The sequence below is a fragment of the Schistocerca americana genome, chromosome 1, assembly GCF_021461395.2.
Source record: "Schistocerca americana isolate TAMUIC-IGC-003095 chromosome 1, iqSchAmer2.1, whole genome shotgun sequence".
NCBI lineage: Eukaryota > Metazoa > Arthropoda > Insecta > Orthoptera > Acrididae > Schistocerca > Schistocerca americana.
The window spans coordinates 658,582,242-658,595,225 of NC_060119.1; the positions used below are offsets into that span (position 1 = coordinate 658,582,242).

At 43.7% G+C, this 12,984-nt stretch overlaps 1 non-coding gene across 1 annotated transcript; it reads left to right on the forward strand.

Annotated features, from left to right (window-relative positions):
- The first annotated feature begins 2,171 nt into the window (after nucleotides 1–2,171).
- Trnap-cgg lies at nucleotides 2,172–2,246 on the forward strand. Its single transcript has one exon. It is a non-coding gene; the product is annotated as a tRNA-Pro (tRNA).
- Nucleotides 2,247–12,984: the final 10,738 nt, after the last annotated feature.

The window sequence follows — 12,984 nt, forward strand, 5'->3', positions numbered from 1 at the left end:
GCAAATTTTCTGACCTAAGCAACTCCAGTGACACACGCTGGAGAGAGGCACCGTGCATCACGATGTAGTATACTGTTAAAATGCCAAGAGTACAGTTTTCTAGAACAGGCAGTCAAGATATTACTTCCTCCTACGTACATTTCGTAAGAAAGTTTTAATGTTGGCTGTGTTGCTATATGAACAGCAACTTCCATTACTCTTCTAGTGCTTCGTGAGCCCTCAGTAGACAGTGTCCGCCCCGATAGCTGAGTGGTCAGCGTGACGGATTGCCGTCCCACGGGCCCGGATTCGATTTCGGGCTGGGTCGGTGATTTTCCCCGCTCAGGGACTGGGTGTCGTGTTGTCTTCATCATCATTTCACCCCCATTCGGCGCGCAGGTCTCCCATTGTGGTGTCGAATGTAATAAGACCTGCACCCCGTAAGGGGCCTCCCGACCAATGACGCCAAACGCTCATTTCCATTTCCAGTAAACCAAGTACCTGCTGAAGCAAAGATACAATGTCAGTCTCGATAATCCAGAAGCAGGATACCGTTTGGGTACTAGAATCATATGCGCTTCTGTGAGGTTATTCAGAGAAGCAAACGCTGACTTCCGCCTGCTCGGAAACGCAGGTATCAAGTTTTATGTGTTTCCGAGAGACCGGAAAACAGAGAGGATGATCTCTTGATGAGCTGCGTTGCAAGCTGTGGGTGGCAAAAATCACACTATGAATGTGTTATAGTCGCGGAATTTAATATAGTTTGTTATCGTGAACTTCAGCGTGCTCAAAGAACGATCAGTACTTCGACACATATTGTGGACTATGTGGACGTCCTTGCATGCGCTGGTCGCTGTTTATGTGGACGTCCTTGCATGCGCTGGTCGCTGTTTATATTTTCTGGTACCCATTCCAAAGATGTATTTCAATGCCTTTCTTGCAACTGTAATCATTCGAAGAGCTCGCATGATTTGCATTTTGATAACACGTGTTCGCACACTGTGTGCCTTTAATTTTCGGTCATGTGCGTACTTGGCTCTGAGCACTATGTGACTCAACTTCTGAGGTCATTAGTCGCCTAGAACTTAGAACTAATTAAACCTAACTAACCTAAGGACATCACACACATCCATGCCCGAGGCAGGATTCGAATCTGCGACCGTAGCGGTCGCTCGGTTCCAGACTGTAGCGCCCAGAACCGCATGGCCACTCCGGCCGGCTGTGCGTACTTACGTTTTGACTAGAACCCCCACGGTATTTACGTTCGTCTCAATATAGATTAATTTAAAATTTCGGTTACTGATTACACACCACTTCGTAATCCTGTAAGCGACAGACTACCTTTTTGCATGGTAATGATCTCATCTTTTTGTAGTATTTTCAGGGCTATAAGAATAATTCTTAATACATATACTGGGAATAGGCAGAATAATGTGAGCACCTGCACTTACTTGGGAATAGTTTATTAATAAGGGGTTAGACCCCTATTTGACCGTAATACAGTTGCGACTCTTCTTGGAATACTGGCGTATAATGATTGTATAGTCTCAAGTGGAATGTTATGTCACTCTTCGATCAGAACCTCTTCCAACTCCTGTAGTTACGAGGGAGACGGAAATCTGCTCCGGACTCTGCGCTCCAATAACGCCCACTAGGGTTCGACAATGTTCACGTCCGGAGACTGTGCCGGCCACGGAAGACGCTGTAGTTCAGTTGCATACTCCCTGTACACAATTGTACTGACGTGGCTGTGTGATAGGGTGTATTATCATCCAAAAACAACATTTGAATCATGCAGTGCACCTGATTACCTAAAATGTTCACATAATCGTTGGCTATAACACGGCTTTTGAGAGTACTGGTGGGACCAGCAGAATATCATAATATGGCTGGCCACACCATCACACTTCCACCTCCATGCTTAACGTTGGAATCACGCAATCAGGATTGTAAGCTTCTTTTGGCGTCCTGCAGACGAAAACCCGCCCCGATGTTGGAAATAACGGAAACGTTGAAACTTCCTGGCAGATTAAAACTGTGTGCCGGACCGAGACTCGAACTCTGGACCTTTACCTTCCGCGGGCAAGTGCTCTACCAACTGAGCTACCCAAGCACGACTCACGCCCCGTCCTCACAGCTTTACTTCTGCCAGTATCTCGTCTCCTACCTTCCAAACTTTACAAAAGCCCTCCTGCTTGGGTAGCTCAGTTGGTAGAGCACTTGCCCTCGGAAGGCAAAGGTCCCGAGTTCGAGTCTCGGTGCGGCACACAGTTTTAATCTGCCAGGAAGTTTCATATCAGCGCACACTCCGCTGCAGAGTGAAAATCTCATTCTGGAAACGGAAACGTTGACTCGTCGGACCATATGACGTGTTTCCACTGATCAGCCGTCCAGTATTTATGCTCCTGACACCATGTTTTACGCTTCTTTGCGTTGCAAGTCGTCACTAATGGTTTCAGTATAGCAGCTCGTCCATGAATATTCGTTTTATGGCGTTCTCAGCGGACAGTGTTGAAGATACGGGGTCTCAGAAAAGGTTATTGAGCTCTGTAGTCACTTTAGCCAGCGTAGTTTTGTGTTGTTTTGACACAATTCGTGTTAGCGTACGACGATCTCTGTCATTTAGTTTTGATTTGCATCCATTATTACGTTTACATGACGATGTCTTTCCATGTTTTGTGTAGGCTCTCATGACTGTTGAAACAGTTGCTCTTGAAACTTTCTATAAAATTGGCTGTCTTGGTTACTGATGCTCCAGCTAATCGAGCCCCACAATCTGCCCTCTTTGGAACTCTGTTAGGTCATTGCTCGTCGACCTTTGCCTCTGAATGCAAATACGAAGCATGTACTACCCGTAAACAACTTGCACTGATGCCTAGACCGATCTGACTCACAGTCCAGCGCGACACTTGCCTTACCTGCGTTATTGACCGTCAAACACAACCATCCCATCACTACCACTGTTCACATTATTTCATATCATTGTACCTGTCCCTGTAGGTTATAGGCCTCAGCCAATAGTAGAGGTAGGTACGATTCTCAATAAGCAACTTTCATTCAACAAATGAGAGAACGAAAGTTTAAAGTTCATGAAGGCCAGATTACAGCATATCAAGCTCTCACGGAGGCTAATTATCACACAGCATTTCCTATTACAATAGGAAGAGCTGGATGAGGTACACAAAGTACACTCCGCTACACACGATAAAGTAGATTTCGAGGTATAAATGTAGTTGTAAATTATAATGTTCGTAGCTGCCAGATTATAATACCAAATTGTTTAAAAAAAATGGAACTTCACTCTTTTGCCTGTAGCGTTGGAAACTACTTTTGAAGAGGCCTTCAGAGATATAACTTCTAGAACTTGATCAAATTGTTACACTGCACTGCAAACAGCTGCCCCACTGTCAGAGGAAGCTGTCTCATAAAGGTCTACCCTACAGTACCAGATGTAAACAAACATGTAACTCAGGTGCTTCTGCATACAAAACCTAGAAACCAATGTGAAGTACATGCAGAGCACGCTTTGTGCATGGTATCATCCTGAGATCGTGGTGCCGTAACAAAATCGGCGTCTCGAATCGATATCACAGAAGTTAAAGATGTGTCGCTGCTTCCGCAACGACGAACAGGAGGCGCTGGTGCAGCCACGCCCTCTTCCCCCAACGCCCCTGCGCCACTGCACGGAGCCCGATATACAGCCGAGCAGCGAAAGACTCGGCACCAGTTTCGTGACCTCACATCAAGCAGATAACATCGTCTACTTAGGACACATGTCTTACTCATGTCTTGGATTGAACTGTTATTCTGAACTTTGTGCTTCAAGAGACTGGTTTAGTATACACTGGTGAGCCAAAACACTGTGAGCACTGCCCGCTGCGACGTGGATGCCTCCTGATGGCGTTGCGGGTACGTGACGCAGTATGTAAACGGAGCAGACACGGACAGGGGATCACCCTAGAGAAGATATGGCCTGCAAATGCGGAAATCCATTGAGATAAGCGGCTTTGACAATGGGCAGATTAATATTACGCAGAGCCTGTGAACGAGTATCTCGAAAACGACGAAGCTGGCCAAATTTTCACGTGCTACTTTCGTGAGCATCTTTGGAAAGAGGTAAGACAGTGAAAAATAACCACTAGGCGCTAAATGACTGGACGACCACGACTCTTCACGGAACTTGGAGTTCGGAGGTTTGTCTGCTGTGTAAAGTAGGACAGATGGTGATCTGTGGGATCTCTGCCGAAAGAGCACAATGCTGGTGCACGCACAAGTGTTTCGGAGCACACTGTTAATCTTACATTGTTGAACACGGAGCTGTGCAGCAGGCCACCTCCTACGTGTTGACCCAATGCCATCGTCGAATACGATTGCAGTGGGCACGGGACCATCGGGATCCGATCGTCGATCAATGGAAACGTGTCGGCTGTTCGGATGAATCACCATTTTCCTACTAGATCGTTGGTCGTCTCCACAAACGTCGTCATTGAGGTGCACGGCGGATATAGACGTGCAGCGCGCCACAGACACAGGCTAGTGGGACAGTATTATGCAATGGGACCTGAGGTAGTAATCGAAGACACGCTGACAGCTCCGAACCACATGCATCCCATCATGCTTGACGTCTTCCCCGACAGCGACGTCATCTTTCAGCTATATAATAAATCGTTCGTGTTTCGGAGCCACAAGCGTGCTGCAGTGGTTTGAGGAGCATTATAGTCAACTCACGTCCATGTCTCGGCGACCATTTGAACCATTTTTGATTATCTGTCAAATGGTTCAAATGGCTCTGAGCACTATGGGACTTAACATCTGAGGTCATCAGTTCTCTATACTTAGAACTACTTAAACCTAACTAACCTAAGGACACCACACACATCCATACCCGAGGCAGGATTCGAACCTGCGACCGTAACAGTCGCACGGTTCCGGACTGAAGCACCTAGAACCGCTCGGCCACAACGGCCGGCGATTATCTGTCAGTTGGAGGCGTGAAGCTCAGTGGCCATGTTGATTTTATTCGAAGAAACTGGACTATGCATTATCACGGCCATGCACACGGCACAGATACACACGTAACACTTTACAACAGGTGGAGGGAAGGAACTGCAAACCACCTCCACTAGGTCGTCACCTTAAACAGACACTTGCATTCACTTCCCTACGCTCATTCCTTGAATATGGGATTGCTTTATCTTTGGCCATGCTTCTTACAAAGTAGAAACACACTCAGAAAATATTTTTTTTCTCGGTGCTCTACAGCTCGTAAATAGTTAAAAAATGACATTTCTGCGTACAGAAAGGAGATGATGACAAGACAAATCATTATTTGCTACGAGTTCATTAGACGACATGAAACTGCTATGGGTTTTAGTTGTGATGTCGACAGAGCGACTGATATCGCCCACAATTTTTTTGTAGTCAGTGCATGTGGGTCACAGGGCCAGCACGGCGGTAGAGCACGCTTTGTTTCGCAGCGACTCGTCCCCGCGGCGGTAGAAAGCTCGCCATTGCTTTCTCTAGCGGCGGACCTCGGCGACAGCGACAGAGAAATGCACGCGGCTGCCGGCGCCCACGGTCGTTCTCGGTGGCCGCGCGCGGCTTTCTGATTGAATGGTGCGGATAATGGAGGAGCCGCCTACAGCGGAGCGTAGGGTGGCGTGGCGCGGCGCGGGCTCACTTTCCCACAGGCCTGGCGCCGCCTCACCCGTCCCGTCGAGTCCTGGGTTCAGTTTCGGGTCCACTCATATTCCTTATCAAGGGTGTTCGGAAATTCCCGTTACAAACCACTAGAACTTTAACAGGGGACTGAGTACATAATATCTTGAACAGCAATCCATGTCCGAAAACGCACCGTTTCCGTTTTACGACGGTTTCTCTGAGATGTGTAATGCGTCCACGTCTGCTGAGGGAAGGGAGAAGTCTCAGCGTTGCTCGTCCTGGTAATCAATACAGTAGACAAAATGACGTGTATTACGTCAGAGCCCGCATCTCGTGGTCGTGCGGTAGCGTTCTCGCTTCCCACGCCCGGGTTCCCGGGTTCGATTCCCGGCGGGGTCAGGGATTTTCTCTGCCTCGTGATGGCTGGGTGTTGTGTGCTGTCCTTAGGTTAGTTAGGTTTAAGTAGTTCTAAGTTCTAGGGGACTTATGACCACAGCAGTTGAGTCCCATAGTGCTCAGAGCCATTTGAACCATTTTTTATTACGTCAGACGGCCACCTGATGTTACCTAACGTCTGCTTCTCAGCATGATGGTGCATCACCTTACTTCTCACGTCCGGTCTGGAGACACCTCAACAGACGATATGGTGAAAATGGATAGGCCGAGGTGGTCCAACTGTGTGGCCACAGTGATCGCCGGGTTTAACTGCTATGGAATACTTCTTGTCGGTCGTATGTAAAGTTTTAGTTTACGGGACTATGTGGAGACAGAGGAAGATCTGCTGGCCCGAGTTCTGGTCGCTGCACTAGAAACTGAAGAGGCGCCAGGTGGGATGGAGAGTGTGCACCACGGCATGCTTCGTAGGCACGTCTCTCACAACGTTGGTCGTCGCCGCATTGAGCTACTGTTGTGATGCATCAGTTCAAAATGGTTCAAATGGCTCTGAGCACTGTGGGACTTAACTTCTGAGGTCATCAGTCCCCTAGAACGTAGAACTACTTAAACCTAACTAACCTAAGGCCATCACACACATCCATGCCATAGGCACGATTCGAACCTGCGACCGTAGCGATGCATCAGTACTGTTATGTACGTACAGTACGCTCGGTTCTTTTTTGTTTCAGAATAATGTAAATACGACAAACAAATTTTCTTAAGTGATAAGTGGATGTTTTTTTTATTATGTCTTCTGTCGAATTGTTATCTGATAATAGTACTGCGTCGCGACTAACTCACCTCGTCAAGGAGAACTGGATGAGTTAAACGTCTGAACTGAAACCGTCGCAGAACAAAACGGTACGTTTCCAGACATGGGTTTCTATTCAAAATGTTATGTGCTCCCTCCCCTCTACAAATCCTAGAAGTTCGTAATCGGAACTTCCGAACACCCTGTATACGTGAATGACCTTTCACTTCACATTCAACAAGCAAAGTTAGTACTTTTTACAGACGATACTAGTGTTATAATAAATCCTATTAGATAAGAAGCAACAAAAGAGTCATTAAATGATATTTTCTAAGGAATTATTAAGTTATCTGAAATAGAAAGCTCCCTATTTTGGAAAAAAAAACACGTTACATTCAGTTGTGTACAACAGACAGAGTCAATTCAACAAGTCATGTAACGAGAGTCAGTAAATACTGTATAATGCTTCAAAGCTTTGGTTGTACGTCTTGGTGAAAACTGGAACTGGAAGAAGCATATTACTGAGCTTCTTAATCAATTAAGTTCACCCAATTTTGCTCTTCGTATTATCGTTAATATTGGAAACAAACGTATCAGCCTCCTGAGATATTTGGCATATTTCCACTCAGTAATATCGTGCGAAATAATTATCTGGGGTAACTCCTCACTTGAAAGTTAGAATAGTATATAGTGTTCACCCATGGATGTCACGTTGCTACGTCTTCAAGGAGTTAGGTGTTTTAACTGCGCGGTCACAATACATATATTCTTTAATGAAATTCGTCATGAATAATACACCACAATTTGATAAGAACAACGAAGTACGTACCTGCAACACTAGGGGGAAAAATGACCTTTATTGCCCGTTGCTAAAGTTGTCAGTAGCTCAGAAAGGAGTTCAGTATGCAGGAACAAAAATTTTGATCATATGCTCAATAGCATAAAATGTCTGACAGGTAGCGAAACAAGTTTTAAATCTAATCTAAAATAATGTTTCCCAGACAACTCCTTCTAGGCCATTGACGAACTTTTACTTAAAAACTGTTAGCAAAAATAAATAAATAAATTGTAAGTGTAGTTGCATCAGTAGGACTAAAAATGATGTGTTCATTAATATTAACACGAATCATGTATATATAACCTGTAAACTAACTCGTTCCACATCATTTCGACAAAAGGATCTTTCAAATGATCTACGTAACATGTAACTAACTACAAGCAATCCGTAGATGTGACCGAGGGTATCCAAAGGAATTTATCAGAGAAGGAGCAAGACTCTAAAGTCGCTTTTTTATATATGGTTCAACGAGTTTGAGGAAGTGCCATTTCCAAAGAAGTAAGTTTTACTGGAAATACTCAGAACTCACAATATTGCTTTGTATCCACTCAACATTTACTTCAATAACCAAGAGGCACCCTTATTTCATTAATATATGCATTTGAGGCACGAAAAAAATTGAAATCTGGGTACATAAATCAAGACAGGAGCTGTATGAGACTGATGAACAAGTTTCAAGCATGTTGTGGAATAGAAGACAGAGATCTGCCGGTCACATCACGAGGATGGAGGTCAACAAGCTGAATAAGGAGATACGGCAACATGCTCAATAATGAGCAAGGCTATGAAAGAAGTCAGGAGGGAGGGGGGAGACTGAAAAACAATTGTAATATGCGGAGGAAGTCCATTAGCGGAAATGCAGCATAGATCCAGCTATGGGGACACAGTGAAAGGTCATAGGTGAACTCATACCAGAATCAAAATCACATAAACAGAGACAACGAGAAGCGAAAGAATGAATAAATATTCGGAACAAAGAAGTACTGAAAAAGTCACCCGTGATCCATAAGGGTCGAAACGAATGAAATAAATGTTCAGAGCACAACGTTTATATAATTGTTATTATTGTTGTTGTTATTAGGCCTATGTCTGGCATATTTCTCAATACATGATCTGAAATTACACTTATGATCAAACCCATCGTATCTAGCGAGTCATAAATAAAAGACACTTCTGCTGATGCGGCGATAACGTAAGGCTGGCACTGAAAATAAAAGAAAATCTGTAATGCAAGAAGAAAAAGAACAAGAATATTCTATGGATACCAATAAAAATGACAAGCAAGGTTATACAAACAGAAAATAAACTTTGAAACACGTTTGTTCATCTCTAATATCATTTATAAGCTTCTTTTGTTTGTAAAGGTTCATGTTGTTGTTGTTGTGGTCTTCAGTCCTGAGACTGGTTTGATGCAGCTCTCCATGCTACTCTATCCTGTGCAAGCTTCTTCATCTCCCAGTACCTACTGCAACCTACATCCTTCTGAATCTGCTTAGGGTATTCATCTCTTGGTCTCCCTCTACGATTTTTACCCTCCACGCTGCCCTCCAATGCTAAATTTGTGATCCCTTGATGCCTCAAAACATGTCCTACCAACCGATCCCTTCTTCTAGTTAAGTTGTGCCACAAACTTCTCCTCTCCCCAATCCTATTCAATACCTCCTCATTAGTTACGTGATCTACCCACCTTATCTTCAGCATTCTTCTGTAGCACCACATTTCGAAAGCTTCTATTCTCTTCTTGTCCAAACTGGTTATCGTCCATGTTTCACTTCCATACATGGCCACACTCCATACAAATACTTTCAGAAACGCCTTCCTGACACTTAAATCTATACTCGATGTTAACAAATTTCTCTTCTTCAGAAACGATTTCCTTGCCATTGCCAGTCTACATTTTATATCCTCTCTACTTTGACCATCATCAGTTATTTTACTCCCTAAATAGCAAACCTCCTTTACTACTTTAAGTGTCTCATTTCCTAATCTAATCCCCTCAGCATCACCCGATTTAATTTGACTACATTCCATTATCCTCGTTTTGCTTTTGTTGATGTTCATCTTATATCCTCCTTTCAAGACACTGTCCATTCCGTTCAACCGCTCTTCCAAGTCCTTTGCTGTCTCTGACAGAATTACAATGTCATCGGCGAACCTCAAAGTTTTTACTTCTTCTCCAAGAATTTTAATACCTACTCCGAATTTTTCTTTTGTTTCCTTTACCGCTTGCTCAATATACAGATTGAATAACATCGGGGAGAGACTACATCCCTGTCTCACTCCTTTCCCAACCACTGCTTCCCTTTCATGCCCCTCGACTCTTATAACTGCCATCTGGTTTCTGTACAAATTGTAAATAGCCTTTCGCTCCCTGTATTTTACCCCTGTCAACTTCAGAATTTGAAAGAGAGTATTCCAGTTAACATTGTCAAAAGCTTTCTCTAAGTCTACAAATGCTAGAAACGTAGGTTTGCCTTTTCTTAATCTTTCTTCTAAGATAAGTCGTAAGGTTAGTATTGCCTCACGTGTTCCAACATTTCTACGGAATCCAAACTGATCTTCCCCGAGGTCCGCTTGTACCAGTTTTTCCATTCGTCTGTAAAGAATTCGCGTTAGTATTTTGCAGCTGTGACTTATTAAACTGATAGTTCGGTAATTTTCACATATGTCAACACCTGCTTTCTTTGGGATTGGAATTATTATATTCTTCTTGAAGTCTGAGGGTATTTCGCCTGTCTCATACATCTTGCTCACCAGATGGTAGAGTTTTGTCATGACTGGCTCTCCCAAGGCCATCAGTAGTTCTAATGGGATGTTGTCTACTCCCGGGGCCTTGTTTCGACTCAGGTCTTTCAGTGCTCTGTCAAACTCTTCACGCAATATCGTATCTCCCATTTCATCTTCATCTACATCCTCTTCCATTTCCATAATATTGTCTTCAAGTACATCGCCCTTGTATAAACCCTCTATATACTCCTTCCACCTTTCTGCCTTCCCTTCTTTGCTTAGAACTGGGTTGCCATCTGAGCTCTTGATATTCATACAAGTGGTAAGGTTCATATCTGACCATGTTAATGCTGTATTATATAACTCTCATACATTCAATTTCTCAATGTCGAGTGGCATAATTTAAGTTGAACAAACTTGTTTTCAGACCTAAATTTTTCAGTAGTTTCTGTCAAATGAAACATAGGGTCATCGCTTTACTAAGCGAATGTAAGAAACTTTCGAAAAATACACTTTAATTGTGAGCCGTGCTGCGGCTTGCGTTGGTGACGTAGGTTTCCGTCCTCTGTTGGAGGCCACACTGTATCGTCTAGTTGACGTGGTTGCGGTTGTTTGTATTCTTCTTGTGTTGACTGGTGCCAATTGGTTTCACAAGCGTTGCCTGTGCGCTAGTGGCAGCAGTGGCGTTATCGATATGTAGTAACTGTGGCCCTATCCTTGGAGTCACGACGTTGTTCGTCCGGTCATGTGAGTGAGCAGTTCGGTTGGGGACGCAGGAGGACCCAGGTCCGCGCAGAGCGAGAACACGCCGTGACCGCTGGCGGCACGCATGGACTGCAGATTTGAGGCGCTGTGGTCACGAGGGTGCACGACCGAGTCGAAACCGGATCCTGCAAGTTTTAAGTTGAGTGCATTTCAATTCGAGTAGACAAACCTCCACCATTATTAAATCTCGCGATTCTCCAGTGACTTGAGTGCTTGTTGGTGCTCGTAGTGTCGCTGAGGCAAAGAGCAGCGAGTAGAGTGCTTGGGGAAGGCGGGCCTGATTAGCTTTCCTGGGCTTGTAATTACTGTTTCAGCTTGTTACTTCAGCTTGTTACAATTGTTAAGTTCAACCAGAGGTAGTAATTGCAGTGTACGTTTCCCCGCCTTGCCGCCGCTGTCCAGTGAGGCGTGTAAGTTTGACACCTTTCTTGATTGTAGGTTGGTTGGCGATTCTTCTACCTTGGTGGCAGCGATTCATTTTTTGTTACGGGCGCTCTAAGCACATTATTCTGCGGGCGGAGTCCAGACCGTCAGTTCCGGCTTTGGCATATTTTTACATCTTTGCATTTGGTTTATTGGACGTCAGGTAGCCTCACCAAGATTATCATTAGTCACTCGTTAGACTGCCATTGGTCTGAGTTACCATCTTGTGGTGTGAATGCAACTCTTGGCTGCCTTTCTCATTGCTCGCGAAAGTGTTTTGGCCTGACCTACTCAAAGGCCGATTCCTGGACCACCGTCTGTGACTGGCCCTAGTGTTTTTTTTATTATGTTATTATTTTATTATTGTATTACCAAGTTACCATCATTTGTCTCACCTGTTTGGTGATCAGTTGCTTGTGCTTTTGAATGAACCTTTGTTATTGTATTTGCTGTTTTACTGTACGTTGATAAATTTTTTTAGTAATTGCCATTCTTGGCGTTAAAGGCCTTCAGCCGTGACTGTGGTAATTACTTGCCGTAAAATTCTAATTGCGACCACATTGGCTTATTTTCAAAACGTTATTTGCTGTGTCTGTATTTTATGTATGTTTGTTAATTTTCTTTAATAATTGCCATTCTTGACGGTTAATGCCTTCAGGCGTGAAACAATTCTTAAATTATTGCCATTATTTTAATTGGTTGTTGATTTTAAATAAATTGTGTGTGATTAAACGAAAAGCCAACCAATAGTAACTGATTACGACCCTGTCCACAATCGTAACCGAATCCTTCCTTCCTTGACTACCAGGTCTCAAATTGGTCGGCAGAAACGCTTATTTAGAAGCCTAGAACAAAAACGAGATCCTCTTGATTTTCCCAGTTTCCTTAGTGCGCAGCATTGTCAACTCGGATGCAGAAGTCACAACTCTATCGCTAAATATTGCACTGTTTTGCACCCCACAGAAATCGAGGAGAGGCCAATTCAGGGAGAGAACATCCATGAGACGGTAGAGTTTCACGATTTTTTCGCTTTCTTTGTTTCTGATGCACACTGCTTCGCAGCTGAAGCATAAATGAGTGCATCTAGAGTATAGTTGTTTCTTAAGAAAAAATTTAATTTTTTAAAATTAGTTAGTTTTTATTTAATTTTTTAAGTATAAATATTAATTTATTTATTCTTTAAGGGATAAGTTTTGAAGTTATTAACCTATAATTTGTTTTTAAAAATATAATAGTAATGTTGCCTTGGTCTTCCGAGTCTGGTATTATTTCTGGTGTGTAAAATTTAATCTAGTCTCATCAAACCGTCACCGGTAATGCTTGTTCACGAGCAAAAGATAAAGTGTTGTGATTAGGCCGTATTCATGTGGGGACTGGGGACAGATGTCGGTCAGGTAAAATGTTG